At 35.9% G+C, this 16477-nt stretch overlaps 1 pseudogene; it reads right to left on the bottom strand.

Moving 5' to 3' along the window:
* Positions 1-12401: 12401 nt before the first annotated feature.
* LOC139842484 (receptor-like protein 41) lies at positions 12402-15596 on the bottom strand (annotated as a pseudogene).
* Between the last annotated feature and the right edge of the window lie 881 nt (positions 15597-16477).

Raw genomic sequence — 16477 nt, 5'->3', positions numbered from 1 at the left:
ATATTCGATTTCGATAATTCAACCATAGAATGTAGTTTCACGTACTTGTGTCTATTTTGTAAATCATTTATAAAACCTGCATGTATTCTCATCCCAAAAATATTAGATTTTAAAAGTGGGACTATAACTCACTTTCACAGATTTTTACTTCGTCGGGAAGTAAGACTTGGCCACTGTTGATTCACGAACCTATAACAATATATACATATATATTAAAGTATGTTCAAAATATATTTACAACACTTTTAATATATTTTGATGTTTTAAGTTTATTAAGTCAGCTGTCCTCGTTAGTAACCTATAACTAGTTGTCCACAGTTAGATGTACAGAAATAAATCGATAAATATTATCTTGAATCAATCCACGACCCAGTGTATACGTATCTCAGTATTGATCACAACTCAAACTATATATATTTTGGAATCAACCTCAACCCTGTATAGCTAACTCCAACATTCACATATAGAGTGTCTATGGTTGTTCCGAAATATATATAGATGTGTCGACATGATAGGTCGAAACATTGTATACGTGTCTATGGTATCTCAAGATTACATAATATACAATACAAGTTGATTAAGTTATGGTTGGAATAGATTTGTTACCAAATTTCACGTAGCTAAAATGAGAAAAATTATCCAATCTTGTTTTACCCATAACTTCTTCATTTTAAATCCGTTTTGAGTGAATCAAATTGCTATGGTTTCATATTGAACTCTATTTTATGAATCTAAACAGAAAAAGTATAGGTTTATAGTCGGAAAAATAAGTTACAAGTCGTTTTTGTAACGGTAGTCATTTCAGTCGAAAGAACGACGTCTAGATGACCATTTTAGAAAACATACTTCCACTTTGAGTTTAACCATAATTTTTGGATATAGTTTCATGTTCATAATAAAAATCATTTTCTCAGAATAACAACTTTTAAATCAAAGTTTATCATAGTTTTTAATTAACTAACCCAAAACAGCCCGCGGTGTTACTACGACGGCGTAAATCCGGTTTTACGGTGTTTTTCGTGTTTCCAGGTTTTAAATCATTAAGTTAGCATATCATATAGATATAGAACATGTGTTTAGTTGATTTTAAAAGTCAAGTTAGAAGGATTAACTTTTGTTTGCGAACAAGTTTAGAATTAACTAAACTATGTTCTAGTGATTACAAGTTTAAACCTTCGAATAAGATAGCTTTATATGTATGAATCGAATGATGTTATGAACATCATTACTACCTTAATTTCCTTGGATAAACCTACTGGAAAAGAGAAAAATGGATCTAGCTTCAATGGATCCTTGGATGGCTCGAAGTTCTTGAAGCAGAATCATGACACGAAAACAAGTTCAAGTAAGATCATCACTTGAAATAAGATTGTTATAGTTATAGAAATTGAACCAAAGTTTGAATATGATTATTACCTTGTATTAGAATGATAACCTACTGTAAGAAACAAAGATTTCTTGAGGTTGGATGATCACCTTACAAGATTGGAAGTGAGCTAGCAAACTTGAAAGTATTCTTGATTTTATGAAACTAGAACTTTTGGAATTTATGAAGAACACTTAGAACTTGAAGATAGACCTTGAGAGAGATCAATTAGATGAAGAAAATTGAAGAATGAAAGTGTTTGTAGGTGTTTTTGGTCGTTGGTGTATGGATTAGATATAAAGGATATGTAATTTTGTTTTCATGTAAATAAGTCATGAATGATTACTCATATTTTTGTAATTTTATGAGATATTTCATGCTAGTTGCCAAATGATGGTTCCCACATGTGTTAGGTGACTCACATGGGCTGCTAAGAGCTGATCATTGGAGTGTATATACCAATAGTACATACATCTAAAAGCTGTGTATTGTACGAGTACGAATACGGGTGCATACGAGTAGAATTGTTGATGAAACTGAACGAGGATGTAATTGTAAGCATTTTTGTTAAGTAGAAGTATTTTGATAAGTGTATTGAAGTCTTTCAAAAGTGTATAAATACATATTAAAACACTACATGTATATACATTTTAACTGAGTCGTTAAGTCATCGTTAGTCGTTACATGTAAGTGTTGTTTTGAAACCTTTAGGTTAACGATCTTGTTAAATGTTGTTAACCCAATGTTTATAATATCAAATGAGATTTTAAATTATTATATTATCATGATATTATCATGTATGAATATCTCTTAATATGATATATATACATTAAATGTCTTTACAACGATAATCGTTACATATATGTCTCGTTCAAAAATCCTTAAGTTAGTAGTCTTGTTTTTACATATGTAGTTCATTGTTAATATACTTTATGATATGTTTTCTTATCATAGTATCATGTTAACTATATATATATATATATATCCATATATATGTCATCATATAGTTTTTACAAGTTTTAACGTTCGTGAATCACCGATCAACTTGGGTGGTCAATTGTCTATATGAAACATATTTCAATTAATCAAGTCTTAACAAGTTTGATTGCTTACCATGTTGGAAACATTTAATCATGTAAATATCAATCTCAATTAATATATATAAACATGGAAAAGTTCGGGTCACTACAGTACCTACTCGTTAAATAAATTTCGTCCCGAAATTTTAAGCTGTTGAAGGTGTTGACGAATCTTCTGGAAATAGATGCGAGTATTTCTTCTTCATCTGATCTTCACGCTCCCAGGTGAACTCGGGTCCTCTACGAGCATTCCATCGAACCTTAACAATTGGTATCTTGTTTTGCTTAAGTCTTTTAACCTCACGATCCATTATTTCGACGGGTTCTTCGATGAATTGAAGTTTTTCGTTGATTTGGATTTCATCTAACGGAATAGTGAGATCTTCTTTAGCAAAACATTTCTTTAAATTCGAGACGTGGAAAGTGTTATGTACAGCCGCGAGTTGTTGAGGTAACTCTAGTCGGTAAGCTACTGGTCCGACACGATCAATAATCTTGAATGGTCCAATATACCTTGGATTTAATTTCCCTCGTTTACCAAATCGAACAACGCCTTTCCAAGGTGCAACTTTAAGCATGACCATCTCTCCAATTTCAAATTCTATATCTTTTCTTTTAATGTCAGCATAGCTCTTTTGTCGACTTTGGGCGGTTTTCAACCGTTGTTGAATTTGGATGATCTTCTCGGTAGTTTCTTGTATAATCTCCGGACCCGTAATCTGTCTATCCCCCACTTCACTCCAACAAATCGGAGACCTGCACTTTCTACCATAAAGTGCTTCAAACGGCGCCATCTCAATGCTTGAATGGTAGCTGTTGTTGTAGGAAAATTCTGCTAACGGTAGATGTCGATCCCAACTGTTTCCGAAATCAATAACACATGCTCGTAGCATGTCTTCAAGCGTTTGTATCGTCCTTTCGCTCTGCCCATCAGTTTGTGGATGATAGGCAGTACTCATGTCTAGACGAGTTCCTAATGCTTGCTGTAATGTCTGCCAGAATCTTGAAATAAATCTGCCATCCCTATCAGAGATAATAGAGATTGGTATTCCATGTCTGGAGACGACTTCCTTCAAATACAGTCGTGCTAACTTCTCCATCTTGTCATCTTCTCTTATTGGTAGGAAGTGTGCTGATTTGGTGAGACGATCAACTATTACCCAAATAGTATCAAAACCACTTGCAGTCCTTGGCAATTTAGTGATGAAATCCATGGTAATGTTTTCCCATTTCCATTCCGGGATTTCGGGTTGTTGAAGTAGACCTGATGGTTTCTGATGCTCAGCTTTGACCTTAGAACACGTCAAACATTCTCCTACGTATTTAGCAACATCGGCTTTCATACCCGGCCACCAAAAATGTTTCTTGAGATCCTTGTACATCTTCCCCGTTCCAGGATGTATTGAGTATCTGGTTTTATGAGCTTCTCTAAGTACCATTTCTCTCATATCTCCAAATTTTGGTACCCAAATCCTTTCAGCCCTATACCGGGTTCCGTCTTCCCGAATATTAAGATGCTTCTCCGATCCTTTGGGTATTTCATCCTTTAAATTTCCCTCTTTTAAAACTCCTTGTTGCGCCTCCTTTATTTGAGTAGTAATGTTATTATGAATCATTATATTCATAGATTTTACTCGAATGGGTTCTCTGTCCTTCCTGCTCAAGGCATCGGCTACCACATTTGCCTTCCCCGGGTGGTAACGAATCTCAAAGTCGTAATCATTCAATAATTCAATCCACCTACGCTGCCTCATATTCAGTTGTTTCTGATTAAATATGTGTTGAAGACTTTTGTGGTCGGTATATATAATACTTTTGACCCCATATAAGTAGTGCCTCCAAGTCTTTAATGCAAAAACAACCGCGCCTAATTCCAAATCATGCGTCGTATAATTTTGTTCGTGAATCTTCAATTGTCTAGACGCATAAGCAATCACCTTCGTTCGTTGCATTAATACACAACCGAGACCTTGCTTTGATGCATCACAATAAATCACAAAATCATCATTCCCTTCAGGCAATGACAATATAGGTGCCGTAGTTAGCTTTTTCTTCAATAACTGAAACGCTTTCTCTTGTTCATCATTCCATTCAAATTTCTTCCCTTTATGCGTTAATGCAGTCAAGGGTTTTGCTATTCTGGAAAAGTCTTGGATGAACCTTCTGTAGTAACCAGCTAGTCCTAAAAACTGGCGTATGTGTTTCGGAGTTTTTGGGGTTTTCCACTTTTCAACAGTTTCTATCTTTGTCGGATCCACCTTAATACCTTCTTTGTTCACTATGTGACCGAGGAATTGAACTTCTTCCAACCAAAATGCACACTTTGAAAACTTAGCGTACAATTCTTCCTTCCTCAATACTTCTAACACCTTTCTCAAATGTTCACCGTGTTCTTGGTCATTCTTTGAGTAAATAAGTATGTCATCAATGAAAACAATGACAAACTTGTCAAGGTATGGTCCACACACTCGGTTCATAAGGTCCATGAACACAGCTGGTGCATTAGTTAAACCAAACGGCATGACCATAAACTCGTAATGACCGTAACGTGTTCTGAAAGCAGTCTTTGGAATATCATCTTCTTTCACCCGCATTTGATGATACCCGGAACGTAAGTCAATCTTTGAATAAACAGACGAGCCTTGTAGTTGATCAAATAAGTCGTCGATTCTCGGTAGTGGGTAGCGGTTCTTGATGGTAAGTTTGTTCAACTCTCGGTAGTCGATACACAACCTGAATGTACCATCTTTCTTCTTGACAAACAAAACAGGAGCTCCCCACGGTGATGTGCTTGGTCGAATGAAACCACGCTCTAAAAGTTCTTGTAATTGGCTTTGCAGTTCTTTCATCTCGCTGGGTGCGAGTCTGTAAGGAGCACGAGCTATTGGTGCAGCTCCTGGTACAAGATCTATTTGAAATTCAACGGATCGATGTGGGGGTAATCCCGGTAATTCTTTCGGAAATACATCGGGAAATTCTTTTGCGACGGGAACATCATTGATGCTCTTTTCTTCAGTTTGTACTTTCTCGACGTGTGCTAGAACAGCATAGCAACCTTTTCTTATTAGTTTTTGTGCCTTCAAATTACTAATAAGATGTAGCTTCGTGTTGCCCTTTTCTCCGTACACCATTAAGGGTTTTCCTTCTTCTCGTATAATGCGAATTGCATTTTTGTAAAAAACGATCTCCGCTTTCACTTCTTTCAACCAGTCCATACCGATTATCACATCAAAACTCCCTAACTCTACTGGTATCAAGTCAATCTTAAATGTTTCGCTAACCAGTTTAATTTCTCGATTCCGACATATATTATCTGCTGAAATTAATTTACCATTTGCTAATTCGAGTAAAAATTTACTATCCAAAGGCATCAATGGACAACTTAATTTAGCACAAAAATCTCTACTCATATAGCTTCTATCCGCACCCGAATCAAATAAAACGTAAGCAGATTTATTGTCAATAAGAAACGTACCCGTAGCAAGCTCCGGGTTTTCCTGTGCCTCTGCCGCATTAATATTGAAAACTCTTCCGCGGCCTTGTCCATTCGTGTTCTCCTGGTTCGGGCAATTTCTAATAATGTAGCCCGGTTTTCCATATTTATAACAAACTACATTGGCATAACTTACTCCGACACTACTTGCTCCGCCATTACTCGTTCCGACACCATTTATTCCTTATGTTCTATTAACCCCTGGTCCGTAGACCTCACACTTAGCCGCGCTATGACCATTTCTTTTACACTTGTTGCAAAATTTGGTGCAGAACCCCGAGTGATACTTTTCTCACCTTTGGCATAGCTGCTTCTGATTGTTGTTGTTGTTGCGGTTATTATTGTTGTTGGGATGATTGTTGTAGTTGCTGTTGTTGTTGTTGTTGTTGTTGGGCCGTTTGTTGTAGTTGCGATTGATGTTGCGATTGTTGGGATAATTGTTGCGATTATTGTTGTAATTGCTGTTGTTGTTGTATTGGTGATTCTTATCACCGTTTTCCTCCCACTTTCTTTTGACTTGCTTCACATTGGCCTCTTCAGCAGTCTGTTCTTTAATTCTTTCTTCAATCTGGTTCACTAGTTTGTGAGCCATTCTACATGCCTGTTGTATGGAGGCGGGCTCGTGTGAACTTATATCTTCTTGGATTCTTTCCGGTAATCCTTTCACAAACGCGTCGATCTTCTCTTCCTCATCTTCGAATGCTCCCGGACACAATAGGCACAATTCTGTGAATCGTCTTTCGTACGTGGTAATATCAAATCCTTGGGTTCGTAACCCTCTAAGTTCTGTCTTGAGCTTATTGACCTCGGTTCTGGGACGGTACTTCTCGTTCATCAAGTGCTTGAATGCTGACCACGGTAGTGCGTACGCATCATCTTGTCCCACTTGCTCTAGATAGGTATTCCACCATGTTAACGCAGAACCTGTGAAGGTATGCGTAGCGTACTTCACTTTGTCCTCTTCAGTACACTTACTTATGGCAAACACCGATTCAACCTTCTCGGTCCACCGTTTCAATCCGATCGGTCCTTCGGTTCCATCAAATTCCAAAGGTTTGCAGGCAGTGAATTCTTTGTAGGTGCATCCTACACGATTTCCTGTACTGCTAGATCCAAGGTTATTGTTGGTATGTAGCGCAGCCTGTACTGCGGCTATGTTTGAAGCTAGAAAAGTACGGAATTCCTCTTCATTCATATTCACGGTGTGTCGAGTAGTCGGTGCCATTTCCTTCAAAATAGTTAAATGGAACAAGTTAATCATACAGAATATTAAGAGTAGTTAATAGTATTTCGTAGCATAATATGAACTCATTTATAAAAGCTTTTTCTTCATATTAGCGTTTTATAAGTTTAAATTCGGGTAGTACCTACCCGTTAAGTTCATACTTAGTAGCTAATATACAATTCAACTACTACAATTCTATATGAAAAACTGATTATAATAATATTTCGCGTTCAAACTTTTATACAATATTTTACAAACTTACAATACCGCTTATTTTACATAAAGCATGAAATATAGCACACAATAACTTTGATACAAGATAGTTGTGAAGACAATTCTAGCTAGTACACAAGTCGTTCAGCAAAGGCAATAAAGACACGTAATTCATACGTCCAGAAACAAGTCATGCATTCTGGTTTTACTAGGACTACTTCCCATCCTTGGTCTTGTGCAACATAACCGTTATGGCCGTTGATAAGACAGCGTGTTGTAACGTCATCAAAGGGACGAGGGTTACGTAATGTCCAACAGTCCCGTAATAATCTAAAAACCTCATTTCTTACCCCAATTACCGACTCCGTCACTTGTGGAAACGTTTTGTTTAATAGTTGTAGCCCGATGTTCTTGTTCTCACTTTGGTGAGAAGCGAACATTACTAATCCGTAAGCATAACATGCTTCTTTATGTTGCATGTTAGCCGCTTTTTCTAAATCACGAAGTCCAATATTCGGATATATTGAGTCAAAATAATTTCTTAACCCGTTGCGTAAAATAGCATTTGGGTTCCCCGCAATATATGCGTCAAAGTAAACACATCGTAACTTATGGGTTTCCCAATGTGATATCCCCCATCTTTCAAACGAAAGTCTCTTATAAACCAAGACATTCTTGGAACGTTCTTCGAATGTCTTACAAACTGATCTCGCCTTAAATAGTTGTGCCGAAGAATTCTGGCCGACTCTAGACAAGATTTCATCAATCATGTCTCCGGGTAGGTCTCTTAAAATATTGGGTTGTCTATCCATTTTGTGTTTTTAAACTGTAAAATAGACAAGAGTTAGATTCATAAAAAAAATACTTATTAATACAAGCAATTTTTACATATATCATAAAGCATAAGAACACTATATTACATATATTACACCACACGAATACAACTATCTTATTCCGACTCGCTCGTTTCTTCTTCTTCGGTTTTGGTTCGTTTTGCCAAGTTTCTAGGGATATATGATGTTCCCCTAATACGAGCCGTCGTTGTCCACATTGGTTTAGAAAAACCTGGTGGTTTAGAGGTTCCCGGGTCATTGTTACAACTTAAGGACTTCGGGGGTTGACGATACATATAAAGTTCATCGGGGTTGGAATTAGATTTCTCTATTTTTATGCCCTTTCCCTTATTATTTTCTTTTGCCTTTTTAAATTCAGTTGGGGTAATTTCTATAACATCATCGGAATTCTCGTCGGAATCCGATTCATCGGAGAATTGGTAATCCTCCCAATATTTTGCTTCCTTGGCGGAAACACCATTGACCATAATTAACTTTGGTCGGTTGGTTGAGGATTTTCTTTTACTTAACCGTTTTATTATTTCCCCCACCGGTTCTATTTCTTCATCCGGTTCCGATTCTTCTTCCGGTTCCGATTCTTCTTCCGGTTCCGACTCTTCTTCCGGTTCCTCTTCGGGAACTTGTGAATCAGTCCACAAATCATTCCAATTTACATTTGACTCTTCATTATTATTAGGTGAGTCAATGGGACTTGTTCTAGAGGTAGACATCTATCACATAATATCAAACACGTTAAGAGATTAATATATCACATAATATTCATATGTTAAAAATATATAGTTTCCAACAAAAATGTTAAGCAATCATTTTTAAAGAAAACACGGTCGAAGTCCAGACTAACTAATGCATCCTAACAAACTCGATAAGACACACTAATGCAAATTTTCTGGTTCTCTAAGACCAACGCTCTGATACCAACTGAAATGTCCCGTTCTTATTGATTAAAAACGTTCCATATTAATTGATTTCGTTGCGAGGTTTTGACCTCTATATGAGACGTTTTTTCAAAGACTGCATTCATTTTTAAAACAAACCATAACCTTTATTTCATAAATAAAGGTTTAAAAAGCTTTACGTAGATTATCAAATAATGATAATCTAAAATATCCTGTTTACACACGACCATTACATAATGGTTTACAATACAAATATGTTACATCGAAATCAGTTTCTTGAATGCAGTTTTTACACAATATCATACAAACATGGACTCCAAATCTTGTCCTTATTTTAGTATGCAACAGCGGAAGCTCTTAATATTCACCTGAGAATAAACATGCTTTAAACGTCAACAAAAATGTTGGTGAGTTATAGGTTTAACCTATATATATCAAATCGTAACAATAGACCACAAGATTTCATATTTCAATACACATCCCATACATAGAGATAAAAATCATTCATATGGTGAACACCCGGTAACCGACAATAACAAGATGCATATATAAGAATATCCCCATCATTCCGGGACACCCTTCGGATATGATATAAATTTCGAAGTACTAAAGCATCCGGTACTTTGGATGGGGTTTGTTAGGCCCAATAGATCTATCTTTAGGATTCGCGTCAATTAGGGTGTCTGTTCCCTAATTCTTAGATTACCAGACTTAATAAAAAGGGGCATATTCGATTTCGATAATTCAACCATAGAATGTAGTTTCACGTACTTGTGTCTATTTTGTAAATCATTTATAAAACCTGCATGTATTCTCATCCCAAAAATATTAGATTTTAAAAGTGGGACTATAACTCACTTTCACAGATTTTTACTTCGTCGGGAAGTAAGACTTGGCCACTGTTGATTCACGAACCTATAACAATATATACATATATATTAAAGTATGTTCAAAATATATTTACAACACTTTTAATATATTTTGATGTTTTAAGTTTATTAAGTCAGCTATCCTCGTTAGTAACCTATAACTAGTTGTCCACAGTTAGATGTACAGAAATAAATCGATAAATATTATCTTGAATCAATCCACGACCCAGTGTATACGTATCTCAGTATTGATCACAACTCAAACTATATATATTTTGGAATCAACCTCAACCCTGTATAGCTAACTCCAACATTCACATATAGAGTGTCTATGGTTGTTCCGAAATATATATAGATGTGTCGACATGATAGGTCGAAACATTGTATACGTGTCTATGGTATCTCAAGATTACATAATATACAATACAAGTTGATTAAGTTATGGTTGGAATAGATTTGTTACCAAATTTCACGTAGCTAAAATGAGAAAAATTATCCAATCTTGTTTTACCCATAACTTCTTCATTTTAAATCCGTTTTGAGTGAATCAAATTGCTATGGTTTCATATTGAACTCTATTTTATGAATCTAAACAGAAAAAGTATAGGTTTATAGTCGGAAAAATAAGTTACAAGTCGTTTTTGTAAAGGTAGTCATTTCAGTCGAAAGAACGACGTCTAGATGACCATTTTAGAAAACATACTTCCACTTTGAGTTTAACCATAATTTTTGGATATAGTTTCTTGTTCATAATAAAAATCATTTTCTCAGAATAACAACTTTTAAATCAAAGTTTATCATAGTTTTTAATTAACTAACCCAAAACAGCCCGCGGTGTTACTACGACGGCGTAAATCCGGTTTTACGGTGTTTTTCGTGTTTCCAGGTTTTAAATCATTAAGTTAGCATATCATATAGATATAGAACATGTGTTTAGTTGATTTTAAAAGTCAAGTTAGAAGGATTAACTTTTGTTTGCGAACAAGTTTAGAATTAACTAAACTATGTTCTAGTGATTACAAGTTTAAACCTTCGAATAAGATAGCTTTATATGTATGAATCGAATGATGTTATGAACATCATTACTACCTTAATTTCCTTGGATAAACCTACTGGAAAAGAGAAAAATGGATCTAGCTTCAATGGATCCTTGGATGGCTCGAAGTTCTTGAAGCAGAATCATGACACGAAAACAAGTTCAAGTAAGATCATCACTTGAAATAAGATTGTTATAGTTATAGAAATTGAACCAAAGTTTGAATATGATTATTACCTTGTATTAGAATGATAACCTACTGTAAGAAACAAAGATTTCTTGAGGTTGGATGATCACCTTACAAGATTGGAAGTGAGCTAGCAAACTTGAAAGTATTCTTGATTTTATGAAACTAGAACTTTTGGAATTTATGAAGAACACTTAGAACTTGAAGATAGACCTTGAGAGAGATCAATTAGATGAAGAAAATTGAAGAATGAAAGTGTTTGTAGGTGTTTTTGGTCGTTGGTGTATGGATTAGATATAAAGGATATGTAATTTTGTTTTCATGTAAATAAGTCATGAATGATTACTCATATTTTTGTAATTTTATGAGATATTTCATGCTAGTTGCCAAATGATGGTTCCCACATGTGTTAGGTGACTCACATGGGCTGCTAAGAGCTGATCATTGGAGTGTATATACCAATAGTACATACATCTAAAAGCTGTGTATTGTACGAGTACGAATACGGGTGCATACGAGTAGAATTGTTGATGAAACTGAACGAGGATGTAATTGTAAGCATTTTTGTTAAGTAGAAGTATTTTGATAAGTGTATTGAAGTCTTTCAAAAGTGTATAAATACATATTAAAACACTACATGTATATACATTTTAACTGAGTCGTTAAGTCATCGTTAGTCGTTACATGTAAGTGTTGTTTTGAAACCTTTAGGTTAACGATCTTGTTAAATGTTGTTAACCCAATGTTTATAATATCAAATGAGATTTTAAATTATTATATTATCATGATATTATCATGTATGAATATCTCTTAATATGATATATATACATTAAATGTCTTTACAACGATAATCGTTACATATATGTCTCGTTCAAAAATCCTTAAGTTAGTAGTCTTGTTTTTACATATGTAGTTCATTGTTAATATACTTTATGATATGTTTTCTTATCATAGTATCATGTTAACTATATATATATATATATCCATATATATGTCATCATATAGTTTTTACAAGTTTTAACGTTCGTGAATCACCGATCAACTTGGGTGGTCAATTGTCTATATGAAACATATTTCAATTAATCAAGTCTTAACAAGTTTGATTGCTTACCATGTTAGAAACATTTAATCATGTAAATATCAATCTCAATTAATATATATAAACATGGAAAAGTTCGGGTCACTACAGAAAGCTCCCCAAAAGAATTCCAATTACCAACCCACTTCCAAAGCCTATGAATATGACAACCCAATCGATTATGTCACTCGGGAGGAGAGACTCATACTCATCGCTTGTTTGTGGACACGTTGATGTCGTTGAACCTTGACAATTATTGGACAATGGTTGTCCACAGAGCAAGGGATTACCTACGTAAGAATAGTTCTCAAATGTATTGAACTGTCGTCCAGTAGGTACACGCCCTTCAAGATTGTTAAACGACACATTGAACATGGCAAGGAAACCAAGTTGTAACAATTCTTGAGGAATTTTTCCTGATAGCTCGTTATGGGAGAGATCCAAAGATTCAAGATTCTTTAGGTTCCCCAATGATGGTAACACGTACCCCTTTAGATGGTTGTTGGAAAGATTTAGTGATTCAAGGCCTTGAAATTCAGCTAATGATTGTGGGATTTCTCCTTCAAATTTGTTACAAGAGAGGTCAACTGCTGTAAATATGGTTAAGATCTTCTGGTACTCTGTTTTGACACCTTTGGTTACTATTGACATTGAGAATGAATTGTCAACCAAAAATAATCCCGACCACTGAAGTACTTGTCAGGTAGTCGACCACTGAAGCCATTATTTGAAAGGTCCAAGATCCGTAACTTAGGGAACTCCGAGCTAAAAGTAGATGGATCTTGAATTGCACCGGAAAATTTGTTGGACCTTAAGATAAGCACTTGAAGCTCTGTAAGAATTCCTAACCAAAACGGGAAGACACCATCAAAAGAGTTATCTCCAATGTTAAGAACCTCCAAGTTAGTGCAATTAGCTAATGATTTTGGTAATGGACCGGTAAATTGATTCTCACTCAAATCAATCATCTTCAACGGGCTTTCACGGGTGAAGGTTGTAAGGATCGTATAGCCCAAACACAATGTCCTGTAATATAAGCCCAAGAGTCCATCCTTTTCTAAAACCAATTGGTGATAGAGGGACTTCCCCTTAGACTTATATACATACATTTGTTTTATCCCATGACCGATGTGGGACTTTGGTTTGCACCCTTACAAACCTCCCCTCAAACCTAAGTCCATCTAGGCCTCCCCTCCAACGATAGTCCGGATCCAACCTTTACCGCCGCCAACTCGGAACTCTCAACCTGGTGGGAGGGCAGGGAGATTTCGATACAAGGCTTCCAGGATCAACTCATCGTGCCAGGGTCCGCCACGTCGCTGCGTGGCTCAGGGGTGCGCCCTACTGCGCCGTCCACCACATCGGGGCTATAGCCTAGCTCTGATACCATTTGTAATGATCGCATAGCCCAAACACAATGTCCTGTAATATAAGCCCAAGAGTCCATCCTTTTCTAAAACCAATTGGTGATAGAGCGACTTCCCCTTAGACTTATATACATACATTTGTTTTATCCCATGACTGATGTGGGACTTTGGTTTGCACCCTTACAAAGGTATCCGGGATTGTACCATAAAACTTATTTTGTTTAAGACCCAAGGAAACCAGTGAGTTGCTAAAGTTGCCTAAACATGTAGGAAGGGTTCCAGTTAAGTTGTTAGAACCCAAATATAGAAATCGAAGGGATTGTGCTTGACATATCGATGGTGGTATCTCTCCTATCAACTTATTGTTTGAAAGACCAATAACAGACAACGTTTCTTGACTGTTGTTAAAAATCCACGCAGGTATAAGACCACCAATTTTGTTGTTGCTAAGATATAATTGTATCAAATTCTTTTGGAAGCGAAGGAAGGAAGGGAATTCCTTCAAGTCGCATGATGGGAGTCCCAATCCTTTTAGTTTAGGAAGGGTGCCATTGGTGTAGTTCTTAGAGGTGACAACTGATATTCTGTCCAAACGTCTCTAGGTCCACACTACCACTAAATTTGTTACCACTTATGTCAAACATGTTAGCATTTTGAAGTTGGAAAAAGCACGGGAAATGGGTCCGTGCAATTGATTTTCATTAAAAGCTACAATTGTTAGTTGAGTGAGGTTCATAAATGAAGTTGGGATACGCCCAACAATGAAATTTTGTGCCATTGAGACAACTCTAAGTTTGGTTAAGTTTGCCAACGTCGGTAGGATCTCATGGTGTAAGTTGTTTCGGTTAAGAAACAACCCATCAAGGTTAGTTAGTTTGCCGATCCATCCGTACTCACTTCCATTATCAAAAACATTATCACTAAGATCCAAAACTTTAAGATTTGACAAACTTGCAAGTGAAGGAATTTTTCCCGTGAAATTGTTTCTTTGAAGAGATAAGAGTGTGAGTTGTGTCATGTTAGAGATTGAACCTGGAATGCTCCCCGAGAAAAAGGATCCACCAAGGAACAAGAATACTAAGTGATTTAGGTTGCTTATGGATTCTGGTATTTTGTCAAAAAAACCTGTTGCATACAGATCCAGATGCTCGAGTAATGTACTGTTACGAAACTCAGGCAAGGAACCAGTAAGGTCAGCATTAGCCAAGGCAAGATATTTCAGCTTCGGTAAGTGAAAAATTTCTGCAGGAAAATTTCCTTGAAGTTGACAATCTTCTAAATTGATTGTTGTCAAAGAAGAAAAATTGGCCAAAAAACGCGGTACAGAAGAACTGATGTTCACTTGTTTGAGATTGAGTTTGTCGAGTCTAGTCAAGTTTTGCAACAAACTAGGTGATTGAAGATTTAGCGAATTTAATGACAAATCCAACAAAGAAAGCTGGTTCAAATGTGAGATTTCGTTAGGGATTTTGCCACTGAATCCTGAATCAGAAAGATCAAGGCTTTTTAACTGCTTTAGACGAGCAATTTCAGGTGGGATTTGAGATTGTGCAAAATCGTTTTTTGAGAGGTTGAGCTTAAGAAGATGAACAAGGTTGAAGAGAGTACTATCAGACGTGATTGGTCCGTGGATCGAGCTTTGGCTCAACTCAAGCTCGATCACATGACCCTCATTTCTGCTACACACCACACCATCCCACAAACAACAGTCAGAACTGTTATTTAACGTATCGGTAGACGTAGTCTTTCTCCAAGAATCTAACTTTTGAAACTCATTAGAAGATGTATTGTCATCTTGATAAAGAAAGCTTTGTTTAAAGTTATACAAAGCTAAACACTCATCATCAAGGGTTACTGATGATGCAGCAGTGGATATGATTATGACTAACGATAAGTATACAAAAGAGATCGTTGCCATTAAGCTGAAAGCCATGAGTTAAAGAGATATTAATTTATTTTGATTGTTTTTGCATAACGTTCTTAAAGTTAGAGTGCATATATGTATATGGTTAGTGTTCTGCTGATGACAAATTAGTCAATTATATAACAAACAGATGGTGGAGAAAATAAGAGGAACGTACGAAGTGGTAGGCTGTTGAAAAAGTAAAATTCCCAAATAATTAAGTAATAAAAGAATATGCATTTTGTTAGATGTTAATTAAGATTTCCTAAATGTTGTGAGTGTCTAATTTGTAAAATACTTGGAAAACATGTTCACCTTGGCGAACAAGTTCAACTTGGTAAAAAAGTTGGAGGGTGACTATAGATGCTATTCATTATGCTAGTTTTGTAGTATGGAAAAATTGAGTGAAAAGTGAGGAGAAAGTTGAGAGAAAGATATAGTAGTGTAGTCTAAGTAGTGGAGAATTTGAGTTGTGTCTAGTGTTTTTGTTCTCCCTTTTTGAAATTTCCACATTAATTCTTGTGCTGTAATTTCTTTACTGTTTTCCATTTGACCTAATGTTGGGAACTACTTGAGACTGTTTTTCTTACACATTTTCATCCAAAACTATAGCAAATCTTATTGATTACGATCTGTGTCGTCTCACTAGATGTTCCTTTTGATAAATTTGTATTGTTTGTTTGAGATACGTGAAGTTTAGGAACATCACTAGGTGGTATATGATTTGGATTTCCTCAAAAATTCCTAAGAAGATTGGGGCGAATGAGTGGTTTTAACTCCGTGAAGAACATGTCCAAGGGAGAAAGTATATGATTTGGATTTCCTCAAAAATTCCTAAGAAGATTGGGGCGAATAAGTGGTTTTAACTCCGTGATTGCGTGAAGAACATGTCCAAGGGCGAAAGTAGCACA

Source organism: Rutidosis leptorrhynchoides, chromosome 1 (genome assembly GCF_046630445.1).
Source record: "Rutidosis leptorrhynchoides isolate AG116_Rl617_1_P2 chromosome 1, CSIRO_AGI_Rlap_v1, whole genome shotgun sequence".
Taxonomy (NCBI): domain Eukaryota; kingdom Viridiplantae; phylum Streptophyta; class Magnoliopsida; order Asterales; family Asteraceae; genus Rutidosis; species Rutidosis leptorrhynchoides.
Note: the sequence above shows the minus strand (reverse complement) of the source record. Positions and strands in the feature narration are given on the sequence as shown.